Genomic DNA, 16,234 nt, shown 5'->3' on the forward strand with positions numbered 1-16,234 from the left:
GACGTTGTCATCAAAATTCTCAATGGCCATTGCCATCACAATTCTCCATGCACTTGTCATCACAATGCTCCATGACCATTGTCATCACAATGTTCCAAGCCCTTGTCATCAAAATGCTCCTTTACCTTTGTCATCACAATCCTCCATGACACTTGGTATCACAATGCTCCATGCCATTGTCATCACAATGAACAATGACATATGTCATCACAATGCTCCCTGACACCTGTCTTCAAAATACTCCATGACCTTGTCATCACATGTTCCGTGCCTTTGTCATCACAATGCGCCATGCCCACTGTCATCACAATAATCCATGAAACTTGTCAGACCTTTGTTCCATGCCCCTGTCATCAAAATGCTCCAGGACCCCTGTCATCACAATGCTCCGTGACTCCAGTTATCAGAATGCTTCATGACCTCTGTCATCACAGTGGTGCATGACCTCGTCACACAAGGCTCTGTGAACTTTGTCTACACAATGCTCCATGCCCTTTTCATCACAGTGCTCCAAGCTCACTGTCATCACAATAATCCCTGAAACATGTCAAACCAATGTTCCATGCCCCTGTCATCACATTGCTCCATGCCCTTGTGATCACAATGCTCCATGACCCCTGTCATCACAATGCCCTGTGACTCCAATCATCACAATGCTTCATGACCTATCTCATCACAATGGTCCATGCCCTCGTCACACAAGGCTCTGTGATCTTTGTCACCACAATGCTCCATGAAATTTTCATCACAACGCTCCATAAAACTTGTCATCACAATGCTCCATGCCCTTCTCTTCAAAATGCTCTCTCAACACATATATCACAATGTTCCATCACTAGTAATCACAATACACCCTCACCCCTGTCATCACAATGTTCCATGGCCCCTGTCATCACAATGTTCCATGGCCCCTGTCATCACAGTGCTACATGCCCTTATCTTCACAATGCAACATGACCACTGACATAACAGTGTTCCATAAACCTTGTCACAAAATGCTCCATGACCCATTTCATCACAATGCTCCATGACACCTGACATCACAATTTTCCATAACCCCTCTCATCAAAATGTTCCATGACCCTTTTGATCAAATTGCTCCATGACCCTGTCATCTCAATGCTCCCTGCACTTCTCATCACAATGCACCACGGCCTTGTCATCAAAATGCTCCATGACATTTGTCATCACAAAGCTCCATGACCATTGGCATCACAATGCTCCATGCCATTATCATCAAATGCTCCTTGAACCCTCTCATCACATTGCACCATGCCCTTGTCATCACAATGCTCCAACACCCCTGTAATCACAATGCTCCATTCCCCTTTTCATCTCAATGCTCCATGAACCCTGTCATCACAATGCACCATGACCATCATCATAAAGCTTCATGCTATTGTCATCAAAATGAAATCAAAATGCTCCATGACCTCTGTCATCACAATGCTCCAAACCCTTGTGATCACTATGTTCCATAACACTTGTCATCACAATGCCCCATGACGCTGGCCATTACAATTATCCATGGTCTTCTCATCACAATGCTCCATGACCTTTGTCATCACAATGCTCAATACACTTGTCATCACAATGCTCCCTGACACTTGTCGTCAGTATTCTCCTTGAAACCTGTCATGACGAGGCTCCATGCATTTTTCATCACAATGATCCATTCCCTTTTCATCACAATCCTCCAAGACCCCTCTAATCACAATGCTCCATGTCCTTTTCATCTAAAATCTCCATGACGCATGTCATGAGAATGCTCCATGGCCTTCTCATCTCAATGCTCCATGCCCTGGTCTTCACAATGCTACAAAACCCCTGTAATCACAATGCTCCATGAACCTTTTTATCAGTATGCTCCATGACAATTGTCATCACAAGGCGCCATGGCCCTCTCATCACAATTCTCCAGGCCCTTCTCATCGTATTGCTCCATTCCCTTCTCATCACAATGCTCCATGACCCCTGTCATCACAGTACTCCATGAATATTTTCAGCCCAATGCTCCATGACCTTCTCATCACAATGCTCCATGACCCATGTCATCACAATGCTACATGACCACATTCATCAAAATGATCCATGCCACTTGTCATCAGAATATTCCATGTGCTTGTCATCCCCATGCTCCATGACCCCTGTAATCACAATGGTCCTTTATGCTTGTCGTCACAGAGCTCCATGACACATGTCATCATGGTGCTCCATGCCTTTGTCATCAAAATGCTGCATGACCTTGTCATCACAATGCTCCATGCACTTCTTCTCACAATTCTCCATTACCAGTGTCATCACAATCCTCCATGAACCTTGGGATCACATTGCTTCATGCACTTGTCATCACAATACTCCATGATTCTTGAAATCAAAATGATCCATGACCTCTGTCATCACAATGCTCAAAACACTTGTGATCACCATGTTCCATAACACTTGTCATCACAACGCTCCATGATGCCTGCCATCACAATACTCCATGCCCTTGTCATCACAATGCTCCATGAACTTTGTCTTCACAATGCTCAATACACCTGTCATCACAATGCTCCCTGACACTTTTCCTCAGAATGCTCCTTGAACCCTGTCATGAAAAGGCTCCATGCCTTTTTCATCACAATGCTCCATGCCCTTTTTCTCACAATGCTCCATGCCATTGTCATCACAATACTCCACAAGCTTGTCATCAGAATGCTCCAAGAGCCTTGTCATCACAATGCTGCATGATCCCTGTCATCACAATGCTCCATGACGCCTGTCATCACAATGCTCCATGCCCCTTGTCATTACAGTGCTCCATGACGCTCGTCATCACAAATATCCATGATCTTCTCATCACAATGCTCCACAGTCTTTCCATCACAATGCTCCATGACACTTCTCATCACAATGTTACATGCTCTTGTCATCACAATTCTCCATGCACTTGTCATCGCAATGCTCCATGACCCCTGTCATAGCAAGCTCCATGTGCTTTTCATCACAAAGCTTCACGAAATTGTCATCAGAATTCTCAATGGCCCTTGTCATCACAATCCTCTGTGCCCTTTTCATCAAAATGCTCCATGACCCTTGTCCTCACAATGCTCCAAACCCCTGTCATCACAATGCTCCATTAACTTTGTCATCACATTCCTCCATGACACTTGGCATCACAATGCTCCATGCCATTGTCATCAAAATGGACCATGACATATGTCATCACAATGCTCCCTGACACCTGTCTTCACAGTAATTCATGATCTTCTCATCACAATGCTCCATGACCTTGTCATAAGAATGTGCCATGCCCACTGTCATCACAATAAACCATGAAACTTGTCAGAACAATGCACCATGCCCCTGTCATCACAATGCTCCATACCCTTGTCATCACAATGCTCCGTGACTCTAGTCATCACAATGCTTCATGACCTTTTTCATCACAATGGTCCATGCCCTCGTCATCACAAGGCTCTGTGACCATTGTCACAACAGTGCTCCATGAATTTTTCATCACAATGCTCTGTGATCGTTGTCATCACAATGTTCCATTCCTTTGTCAGCACAATGCTCCATGACCCTTGACTTCACAATGCTACATTCGGTTCTCAGCACAATGCTCCATGATCCATGTCATCAAAATGCGCCTTGCACTTGTTATCACAATTCTCCACAGCCTTGTCATCACAATGCTCCATAAATCTTGTCATCACAATGCTCCATACACTTTGTTATCACAATGCTCCATGCACTTCTCATCAAAATGCTCTCTCAGCACTGATATCACAATGTTCCATCACTAGTCATCAAAATACTCCATCACCACTGTCATCACAATTTTCCATGACCTCTGTCATCACAATGCTACATGCCCTTATCATCACAATGCTCCATGACTCCTGACATCAAAATGTTTCATATCCTCTGACATCAAAATGCTCCATCACCCTTTTCATCACAATGCTCCAAGACCCCTGAAATCACAATGTTCCATAAACACTCTCATCAAAATATTCCATGACACTTTTCATCAAATTGCTCCATGACCCTGTCATCACAATGCACCATGTCCAACGTCATCATGCTTCATGCTATTGTCATCACAATGAAATCAATATGCTCCATGACGTCTGTCATCAAAATGCTCCGAAACACTGTGATCACAATGTTCCATAACCATTGTCATCACAATGCACCATGACACTCATCATCACAATTATCCATGGTCTTCTCATCACAATGTTCCATGAACTTTGTCATCACAATGCTCAATACACTTGTCATCACAATGCTCCCTGACACTTTTCATCAGTATGGTCCTTGAACCCTGTCATGACAAGGCTCCATGCCTTTTTCATCACAATGATCCATACCATTTTCATCACATTGCTCCAAGACACGTGTAATCACAATGCTCCATGACCTTAATCACAAAGCTCCATGATGCATGTCATCAGAATGCTCCATGACTTTCTCATCACAATGCTCCAAGACCCCTGTCATCTCAATGCTCTGTGATTCCAGTCAGCACAATTCTCCATGACATTTGTCATCACAATGCTCTATACACTTGTCATCACAGTGCTCCATGATCTTGTCAGCACAATGCTCTCTGACACTTGTCATCAGTATGCTCCTTGAACACTGTCATGACAAGAATCCATGCTTATTTCATCACAATGATCCATTCCCTTTTCATCACAATGCTCCAAGACCACTGTTATCACAATGCTCCGTGACTTCAGTCATGACAATGCTTCATGACATTTGTCATCACAATGGTCCATGTCCTCGTCACACAAGGCTCTGTGACCATTGTCACCACAATGCTCCATGAACTTTTCATCACAATGCTCTGTGATCCTTGTCATCACCATGCTGCATGCCTTTGTCAGCACAATGCTCCATGACCCTTATCATCACAATGCTCCATGCACTTGTCAGCACAATGCTCCATAACCCATGTCATCATAATGCGCCATGCGCTTGTCATCACAATGCTCCACATCCTTGTCGTTACAGTGCTCCAAAAACCTTGTCATCACAATGCTCCATGCACTTCTCATCAAAATGCTCTCTCCCCCCTGTCATCACAATGTTCCATGATCCCTGTCATGACAATGCTACATGATCTTATCATCACAATGCTCCATGAACCATGACATCACAATGTTCCATAACACTTGTCATCAAAATGCTCCATGACCCATTTCATCACAATGCTCCATGAGCCCTGACATAACAATGTTCCATAACCACTGTCATCAAAATGTTCCATGATCCTTTTCATCAAATGGCTCCATGACCCTGTCATCACAATGCTCCCTGCCCTTCTCATCACAATGCACCACGACCTTGTCATCAAAATGCTCCATGAACTTTGTCATCACAAAGCTCCATGACCATTGTCATCACAATGCTCCATGCCATTTTCATCAAATGCTCCATGACCACTGTAATCACAATGCTCCATGCCAGTCTTCATCAGAATGCTACTTGAGAATTGTCATCACAAGGCTACATCGTCCTCTCATCACAATGCTCCAGGACCTTGTCATCACAATGCTCCGTGACTGCAGTCATCACAATGCTTCATGACCTTTGTCAACACAATGGTCCATGACCTCGTCATCAAAAGGCTCTGTGATATTTGTCACCACAATGCTCCATGAAATTTTCATCACAATGTTCTGTTACCCATGTCATCACTATGCTCCATACCTTTGTCAGCACAATGCTCCATGGCCATTATGATCACAATGCTCCATGTGCTTGTCCGCAAAATGACCCACGACCTGCGTCATCACAATGCGCCATGCACTTGTCATCACAATGCTCCACAACCTTTTCATCACAGTGCTCCATAAATCTTGTCATCACAATGCTCCATGCACTTCCCATCAAAATACTGTCCCACCACGGATATCATAATGTTCCATCAATAGTCATCACAATACTCCCTCACCCCTTTCATCACAATATTCCAGGACCCCTGTCATCAAAATGCTCCATGACCCTTTTCATCATAATGCTCCATGAACCCTGACATCACAATGTTCCATAACCACTTTCTTCAAAATATCCCATGACAATTTTCATCAAATTGCTCCATGACCATTTCATCACAATGCTCTCTGCCCTTCTCATCACAGTGCACCACGCCCTTGTCATCAAAATGCTCCATGACTTTTGTCATCCCAAAGCTCCATGACCCTTGGCAATACAATGCTCCATGCCATTGTGATCAAAATGCTCCATGAACACTCTCATCACATTGTTCCATGCCATTGTCATCACAGGCTCCATGATGCTTTTCATCACAATGCTCGATGCTCTTCTTAAACAATGCTCCATTCCCTTGTCATTACAATCCGCCATGACCCATGTATCACAGTGTTCCGTGCCCTTGTCATCACAATGCTCCATGCCCCCTCTCATCACAATAAGCCATGAAACTTTTCAGACCAATGCTCCATGCCCTTGTCATCTAAATGCTCCATTACCTGTTATAACAATGCTCCATGACACCTGCCATTACAATGTTCCACGGCCTTGTCATCACAAGGCTCCATAACCCTTGTCATCACAATGCTCCATTTCCTTGTCATCACAGAGCCCCATGACGCTCATCATCACAATTATCCATGGTCTTCTATTCACAATACTCCATGACCTTTGTCATCACAATGCTCAATACACTTGTCATCACAATGCTCCCTGACACTTGTCGTCAGTATGCTCATTGAAACCTGTCATGACAAGGTTCCATGCCTTTTTAATCACAATGATCCATGCCCTTTTCCTGACAATGCTCCAAAACCCCAGTAATCACAATGCTCCATGGCCTTCTCATCACCATGCTCCATGCCATTTTCATCACAATGCTCCTTTCCATTGTCATCAAATTGCCCCATGACCCCTGTCATCACAATACTCCTTGAATATTTTCAGCCCAATGCTCCATGACCTTCTCATCACAATGCACCATGAATACTTTCATCACAATGCTCCATGATCCCTGTCTTCACAATGATCCGTGACTCCAGTCATCACAATGCTTCATGACTTTTGTCATCAGAACGGTCCATGCCATTGTCACACAAGGCTCTCTGTCATTTGTCACCACAATGCTCCATGAACATTTCATCACAATGCTCTGTGACCATTGTCATCACAATGCACCATGCATTTGTCAGCACAATGATCCATGACACTTGTCACCACAATGCTCCATGCGCTTGTCATCACAATGCTCCTTGACCCATGGCATCACAATGTACCATGCGCTTGTCATCACAATGCTCCACATCATAGTCATCACAATGCTCCATAAACCTTGTCATCACAATGTTCCATGCACTTCTCATCAAAATGTCCTCTCACCAATGGTATCACAATATTCCATCAATAGTCTTCACAATATTCCCTCACCGCTGTCATCACAATGTTCCATGACCCCTATCATCACAATGCTACATGCACTTATCATCACAATGCACCATGACCCCTGCCATCACAATGTTTCATAACCCCTGTCATCAAAATGCTACATTACCCATTTCATCTCAGTGCTCCATGACCCCTCTCATCACAATTTTCCATAACCACTCTCATCAAAATGTTCCATGACCTTTTTTCATCAAATTGCTCCATGAACCTATTATCACAATGCTCGCTGCACTTCTCATCACAACGCACCACGACCTCGTCATCAAAATGCTCCATGACCTTTGTCATCACAAAGCTCCATGACCCTTGGCATCACAATGCTCCATGCCATAGTCATCACAATGCTCCATGAAGCCTCTCATCACATTGCTCCATGCCCTTGTCATCACAAAGCTCCATGACGCTTATGATCCCAATGCTCGATGCCTTTCTCATCACAATGTTCCATGCCCTTGTCATTACAATCCTCCATGACCCATGTATCAAAGTGTTCTGTGCCCTTGTCATTACCATCCTCCATGACCCATGTATCAAAGTGTTCTGTGCCCTTGTCATCACAATGCTCCATGCCCACTCTCATCAAAATAATCCATGAAATATTTCAGACCAGTGCTCCATGCCCTTGTCATCACAATGCTCCATTGCCCCTGTCATAACAATGCTCCATGACCCCTGCCATCACAATGTTCCACGGCCTTGTCATCACAAGACTCCATGACACTTGTCATCACAATGTTCCAAGACACTGTAATCACAATTCTCCATACACTTGTCATCACAAAGCTCCATGACGCATGTCATAAGAATGCTCCATGCCCTTCTCATTTACAATGCTCCATGCCCTCATCATCACAATGCTCCAAGACCCCAGTAATCAGAATGCTCCATGCCCCTTTTCATCTCAATGCTCCATGAACCGTGTCATCACAATGCACCATGCCCATCATCATAATGCTTCATGCAATTGTCATCAAAATAAAATCAAAACGCTCCAGGACCTCTGTGATCACAATGCTCCAAACCCTTGTGATCACAATGTTCCATAACTCTTGTCATCACAACGCCCCATGACGCTCATCATAAGAATTATCCATGGTCTTCTATTCACAATACTCCATGACTTTGTCATCACAATGCTCAATACACTTGTCATCACAATGCTCCCTGACACTTGTCATCAGTATGCTCCTTGAACCCTGTCATGACAAGGCTCCATGCCTTTTTAATCACAATGATCCATGCCCTTTTCCTCACAATGATCCAAGACCCATGTAATCACAATGCTCCATGCCCTTGTCATCCCAAAGCTTCATGACACATGACTTCAGAATTCTCCATGGCCTTCTCATCACAATGCTCCATGCCCTTTTCATCACAGTGCTCCATTCCCTTGTCATCAAAATGCCACATGAGCCCTGTCATCACAATACTCGATGAACATTTTCAGCCCAATGCTCCATGACCTTCTCATCACAATGTCCCATGAACCCTGTCATCACAATGCTCCTTGACCCGTGTCATCCCAATGCTCCGTGACTCCAGTCATCAAAATGCTTCATGAACTTTGTCATCACAATGTTCCATGACCTTTTCACACAAGACTCTGTGACATTTGTCACCACAATGCTCCATGCCCTTGTCATCTCAATGCTCCAAGACTCCTGTAATGACAATGCTCCCTGCCCCTTTTCATTTCAATGCTGCATGAACCCTGTAATAACAATGCACCATGCCCATCATCAAAATGCTTCATACTATTGTCATCACCATGAAATTAAAATGCTCCATGACCTCTGTCATCACAGTGCTCCAAACCCTTGTGATCACAATGTTCCATAACACTTGTCATCAGAATGCTCCATGACTCTGGTCATCACAATTATCCATGGTCTTCTCATCACAATGCTCCATGATCTGTGTCATCACAATGCTCAATACACTTGTCATCACAATGCTCCATGACACTTGTCGTCAGAATGTTCCTTGAACCCTTTCATGACAAGGCTCCATGCATTTTTCATCACAATGATCCATGCCCTTTTCATCACAATGCTCCTAGACCACTCTAATCTCAATGCTCCTTGCTCTTGTCATCACAAAGCTCCATTATGCATGTCATCAGAATGCTCCATGGCCTTCTCATCACTATGCTCCATGACCTTGTCATCTCAATGCTCCAAGACCACTGTCATCATAATCATCCATGCCCCTTTTTATCAGAATTCTCCATGAGACTTGTCATCACAAGGCTCCATTGTCTTCTCATCACAATGCTCCAGGACCTTGTCATCACAATGCTCCATTCCCTTGTCATCACAATTCTCCATGACCCCTTTCATAACAATACTCCAAGAACATTTTCAGCCCAATGCTCCATGAATATCTCATCACAATGCTCCATTACCCCATCATTACAATTCTCCATGATCCTTGAAATCAAAATGATCCATGACCTCTGTCATCACAATGTTCCAAATCATTGTCATCACATTGTTCCATAACACTTGTCTTCACAACACTCCAGGATGCCTGTCATAACAATACTCCATGCCCTTGTCATCACAATGCTCCATGACCTTTTTCATCACAGTGCTCAATACACTTGTCATCACAATGCTCCCTGACACTTGTCGTCAGAATGCTCCTTGGAACCTTTCATGAAAAGGCTCCATGCCTTTTTCATCACAATGCTCCATGCCCTTTGCATCAGAATGCTCCATGCCATTGTCATCACAATACTCCACAAGTTTGTCATCAAAATGCTCCATAACACCTGTCATCACAATGCTCCATGACCCCTGCTCTCTCAATGCTCCATGACACCTGTCATCAAAATGCTCCTTGCCCCTTGTCATTACAGTGCTCCATGACGCTCGTCATCACAGTTATACATGGTCTTCTCATCACAGTGCTCCACGGTATTGCCATCACAAGGATCCATGACACTTTTCATCACAATGTTACATGATCTTGTCATAACAATTCTCCATGCAATTGTCATCGCAATGCTCCATGAACCCTGTCATAGCAAGCTCCATATGTTTTTTATCACAACGCTTCACGACCGTGTCATCATAATTATCAATGGCCCTTGTCATCACAATGCTCCATGCTCTTCTCATCAAAATTCTCCATGACCCTCGTCATCACAATGCTCCAAGCCCTTGTCATCACAATGCTCCATTTCCTTTCTCATCACAATCCTCCATGACACTTGGCATCACAATGCTCCATGACATTGTCATCAAAATGAACCATGACATATGTCAATAGAACGCTCCCTGACACCTGTATTCACAATACACTTGACTTTGTCATCACAATTCTCCATGCCCTTGTCATCACAATGTGCCTTGCCCACTGTCATCAAAATAATCCATGAAACTTGTCAGACCAATGTTCCATGCCACTGTTATCACAGTGCTCCATGCACTTGTCATCACAATGCTCCGTGACACCAGTCATCACAATGCTTCATGACCTTTGTCATCACAATGGGCCATGCCCTCGTCATCACAACGCTCAGTGACATCTGTCACCACAGTGCTCCATAAACTTTTCGTCACAATGCTCTGTGAACCTTGTAATCACAATGCTCCTTGCCTTTGTCTGCACAATACTCCAGAAGCTTGTCATCAGAATGCTCCATGTCCCTTGTAATCACAATGATCTATGACACCAGTCATCACAATTCTCCATGCCACGTGTCATTACAGTGCTCGATGACACTCGTCATTAAAATGCTCCATGGTCTTGCCATCACAATGCTCCACGGTCTTGTCATCACAATGCTTCATGCCCTGGACATCACAATGCTACATGTCCCTTGTCATCACAATGTTCCATGACCCGTGTCATCACATTGCTACATGCACTTATCATCACAATGTTTGATGACCCCTGACATCACAATGTTCCATAACCCCTGTCATCAAAATCTTCCATGACCTTTTTCATCAAATAGCTCCATGACCCTGTCATCACAATGCTCCCTTCCCTTCAGAACACAATGCACCACGAACTTGTCATCAAAATGCTCCATGACATTTGTCCTCACACATCTCCATGACAATTGGCATCACAATGCTCCATGTCATTGTGATCACAATGCTCCATGAACACTCTCATCACATTGTTCCATGCCCTTGTCATCACAAAGCTCCATGACGCTTGCCAGCGCAATGCGCAATACCCTTCTCATCACAATGCTCCATGTCCTTGTCATTATAATCCTCCATGACCCATGTATCACAGTGTTCCTTGCCCTTGTCATCAGAATGCTCCATGCCCACTGTCATCACAATAATCCATGAAACTTTTCAGACCAATGCTCCATGACCTAGTCATCACAGTGCTCCATTAAACCTGTCATAACCATGCTCCATGACCCCTGCTATCACAATGATCCACGGCGTTTTAATCACAAGGCTCCATGACTCTTGTCATCACAATGCTCCAAGACCCCTGTAATCACAATGCTCCATGCAATTGTCATCACAAAGCTCCTTGACGCATGTCATCAGAATGCCCCATGGCCTTCTCATCACAATGTTCCAAGCCCTTTTCATCACAATGCTCCAAGTCCCCTGTATTCACAATGCTCCATGCCCTTGTCATCACAAAGATCCATTACGCATGTCATCAGAATGCTCCTTGGCCTTCTCATCACAATGCTCCATGCCCTTGTCATCACAATGTTCCAAGACCCCTGTAAACACAATGCTCCATGCCTCTTTTCATCACTATGGTCCATGAGACTTGTCATCACAAGGCTCCATGGTCTTCTCAACACAATGCTCCAGGACTTTGTCATCACAATGCTTCACGACCTTTTCATCAAGATTCTAAATGGCCCTTGTGATCATAATGTTCCAAACCCTAATCATCACAATGCCCCATTATCTTTGTCATCACATTCCTCCATGACACTTGGCATCACAATGCCCCATGCCATTGTCATCGCAATGGAACATGACATATGTCATCACAATGCTCCCTGACACCTGTCTTCACAATACTACATGACGTTTTCATCACAATGCTCCATGCCCTTGTCACCACAATCTGCCATGCCGAATGTCATCACAATAATCCATGAAACTTGTCAGACCAATGCTCCATGCCCTTGTCATCACAATGATCCATGCCCTTGTCATCACAATTCTCCATGACCCCACACATCATAATTCTCCATGAATCCAGTCATCACAATGCTTTATGACATTTGTCATCACAATGGTCCATTCCCTCATCATCACAGTTCTCTGTAACACGTTTCATCACAATGCTCCATGCCTTTGTCAGCATAATGCTCCATGACCCTTGTCATCACAATGATCCAAACGCTTGTCAGCACAATGCTCCACAACCTTATCATCACAACGCTCCATAAACCTTGTCATCACAATGCTCCTTGCACTTCTCATCTAAATGCTCTCTCACCACTGATATCACAATGTTCCATTACTACTCATCACAATACTCCCTCACCCCTTTCATCACAATGTTCCATGACCCCTATCATCAAAATGCTACATGTCCTTATCATCATAATGCTCCATGACCACTGACATCACAATGTTCCATAACCCTCTCATGAAAATGTTCCCTGACGATTTTCATCAAATTGCTCCATGACCCTGTCATCACAATGCTCCCTGCCCTTCTCATCACAATGCACAGCGCTCTTGTCATCAAAATGCTCCATGACATTTGTCATCACAAACTCCATGACCCTTGGCATCACAATGCTCCATGCCATTGTCATCACAATGCTCCATGAAACCTATCATCACATTGTTCCTTGCTCTTGTCATCACAAAGCTCCATGATGTTTGTCATTACAATGTTCGATGCCTTTCTCATCACAGTGATCCATGCCCTTGTCATTACAATCCTCCATGACCCATGTATCACCGTCGTTCTGTGCCCTTGTCATCACAATACTCCATGCCCACTGTCATCACAATAATCCATGAAACTTTTCAAACCAATGCTCCATGCCCTTGTCATCACAATGCTCCATTACTCCTGTCATAACAATGCTCCATGACCCCTGCCATCACAATGTTCCACGGTGTTGTCATCACAAGGCTCCATGACCCTTGTCATAACAATGCTCCAAGACCCCTGTAATCACAATGCTCCATGCCCCTTTTCATCAGAATGCTCCATGAGACTTGTCATCACAATGCTCCATGGTCTTCTCATCACAATGCTCCAGGACATTGTCATCCGAATGCTCCATTCCCTTGTCATCACAATGCTCCATGACCCCTGCCATCACAATACTCAAGGAATATTGTCAGCTCAGTGCTCCATGAAATTCTCATCACAATGCTCCATGACCCCTGTCATCACAATGCTCCATGACCACTGTCATCACAATGCTCCATGACACGAGACAACACAATGATCTGGGAATCTTGTCATCGAAATTCTCCATGACACTTTTCATCACAATGATCCATGCCCTTGCAATCACAATGCTCCATGACCCCTGTAATCACAATGCTCCATGACGCTTGCCATCACAATGCTCCATGACACTTGTGATCAAAATGCTCCATGCATTTGTCAGCAAAATGCTACATGACCTTGTTATCACAATGCTCCATGCGCTTGTCATCACAATACTCCATTCCCATTGCATCAAAATCCTCCATGAACCTTGGGTTCACATTGCTTCATGCCCTTGTCATCACAATGATCCATGCTCCTTGAAATGAAAATGATACATGACTTCTGTCATCACAATGCTCCAAAGCCTTGTGATCACAATGTTCATAACACTTGTCATCATAACGCTCCATGATGCCTGTCATCACAATGCTCCATGAAATGTGTCATCACAATGCTCAATACACTTGTCATCACAATGCTCCCTGAGACTTGTCATCAGAATGCTCCTTGAACACTGTCATGAAAAGGCTCCATGCCTTTTTCATCACAATGCTCCATGCCCTTTTCATCAAAATGCTCCATGCCATTGTCATCACATTACTCCACAAGCTTGTCATCAGAATGGTCCATGACACTTGTCATCACAATGATCCATGACACCTGTCATCACAATGCTCCATGCCCCTTGTCATTACAGTGCTCCATGACGATCCTCATCACAATTATCCGTGGTCTTCTCATGACAATGCTCCACGGTCTTGTCATCCCAATGCTCCATGACCTGGTCATAACAATTCTACATGTCCTTTTCATCACAATGCTCCATGACACTTCTCATCAAAATGTTACATGCTCTTGTGAATACAATTCTCCATGCACTTTTCATCGCAATGCTCCATGACCCCTGTCATAGCAAGCTCCATGCGCTTGTCATCACAATGCTTCACGACCTTGTCATCAAAATTCTCAAAGGCCCTTGTCATCACAATGTTCTATGATGTTGTCATCACAATGCTTCATGACCTTGTCATCACGAAGCTCCAAGCCCTTGTCATCACAATGCTTCATTACCTTTGTCATCACAATCCTCCATGACACTTGGCATTCCAATGCCCCATGCCATTCTCATCACAATGGACCATGACATATGTCATCCCAATACTCCCTGACACCTGTCTTCACAATACTGTATGACCTTGTCATCACAATGCTCCATGCCCTTGTAATCAAAATGTGCCATGCCCACTGTCATCACAATAATCCATAAAACTTGTCAGAGCAATGCTCTATGCCCATGTCATCACAATGCTCCATTCCCTTGTCATCACAATGCTCCGTGACTCCAGTCATCACAGTGCTTTATGAACTTTGTCATCACAATGCTCCATGCTTTCATCATCACAAGTCTCTGTGACTTTGTCACCACAATGCTCCATGAACTTTTCATAACAATGCTCTCTGAACCTTGTCATCAAAATGCTCTATGCCTTTCTCAGCACAGTGCTCCATCCCACTTTTCATCACAATGCTCCATGTGCTTGTCAGCACATTGCTCCAAGAACCATGTTATAACAATGTGCCATGCGCTTGTCATCACAATGCTCCACAACCTTGTCATCACAATGGTCCATAAACCCTTGTCATCACAATGTTCCATGCACTTCTCAACAAAATGCTCTCTCACAACTGATATCACTATGTTCCATCACTAGTCATCACAATACTTCCTCACCCCTGTCATCACAATGTTCCATGTCCCCTGACATCACTATGTTCCATAAACCCTGTCATCAAAATGCTACATGACCCTTTTCAGCGAAATGCTCCATGACCCCTGACATCAGAATGTTCCATAACCCATATCATCAAAATCTTCCATGACCCTTTTCATCAAATTGCTCCTGGACTCTCTCATCACAATGCTCCCTTCCCTTCACAACACAATGCACCACGCCCTTGTCATCAAAATGCTCCATGACATTTGTCGTCACATATCTCCATGACCCTTGGCATCACAATGCTCCATGCCATTGTCATCAAGATGCTCCATGAACCCTCTGATCACATTGTTCCATGCTCTTGTCATCACAAAGCTCCATGACATTTGTCATCACAATGCTCGATGCCCATCTCATCACAATGCTCCATGCCCTTGTCATTACAATCCTCCATGACCCATGTATCAGAGTGTTCCGTGCCCTTGTCATCACAATGTCCCATGCCCACTCTCATCACAATAATCCATGAAATTTTCAGAACAATGCTCCATGCCCTTGTCATCACAATGCTCCATGACGCCTGATATCACAATCTTCCATAACCCCTGGTATCAAAATGCTTCATGACCCTATTCATCACAAAGCTCCATGACCCCTGACATCACAATGTTCCATAT

This window comes from Hyperoodon ampullatus (genome assembly GCF_949752795.1).
Source record: "Hyperoodon ampullatus genome assembly, contig: SUPER_X_unloc_1, whole genome shotgun sequence".
In the NCBI taxonomy this organism is placed as follows: domain Eukaryota; kingdom Metazoa; phylum Chordata; class Mammalia; order Artiodactyla; family Ziphiidae; genus Hyperoodon; species Hyperoodon ampullatus.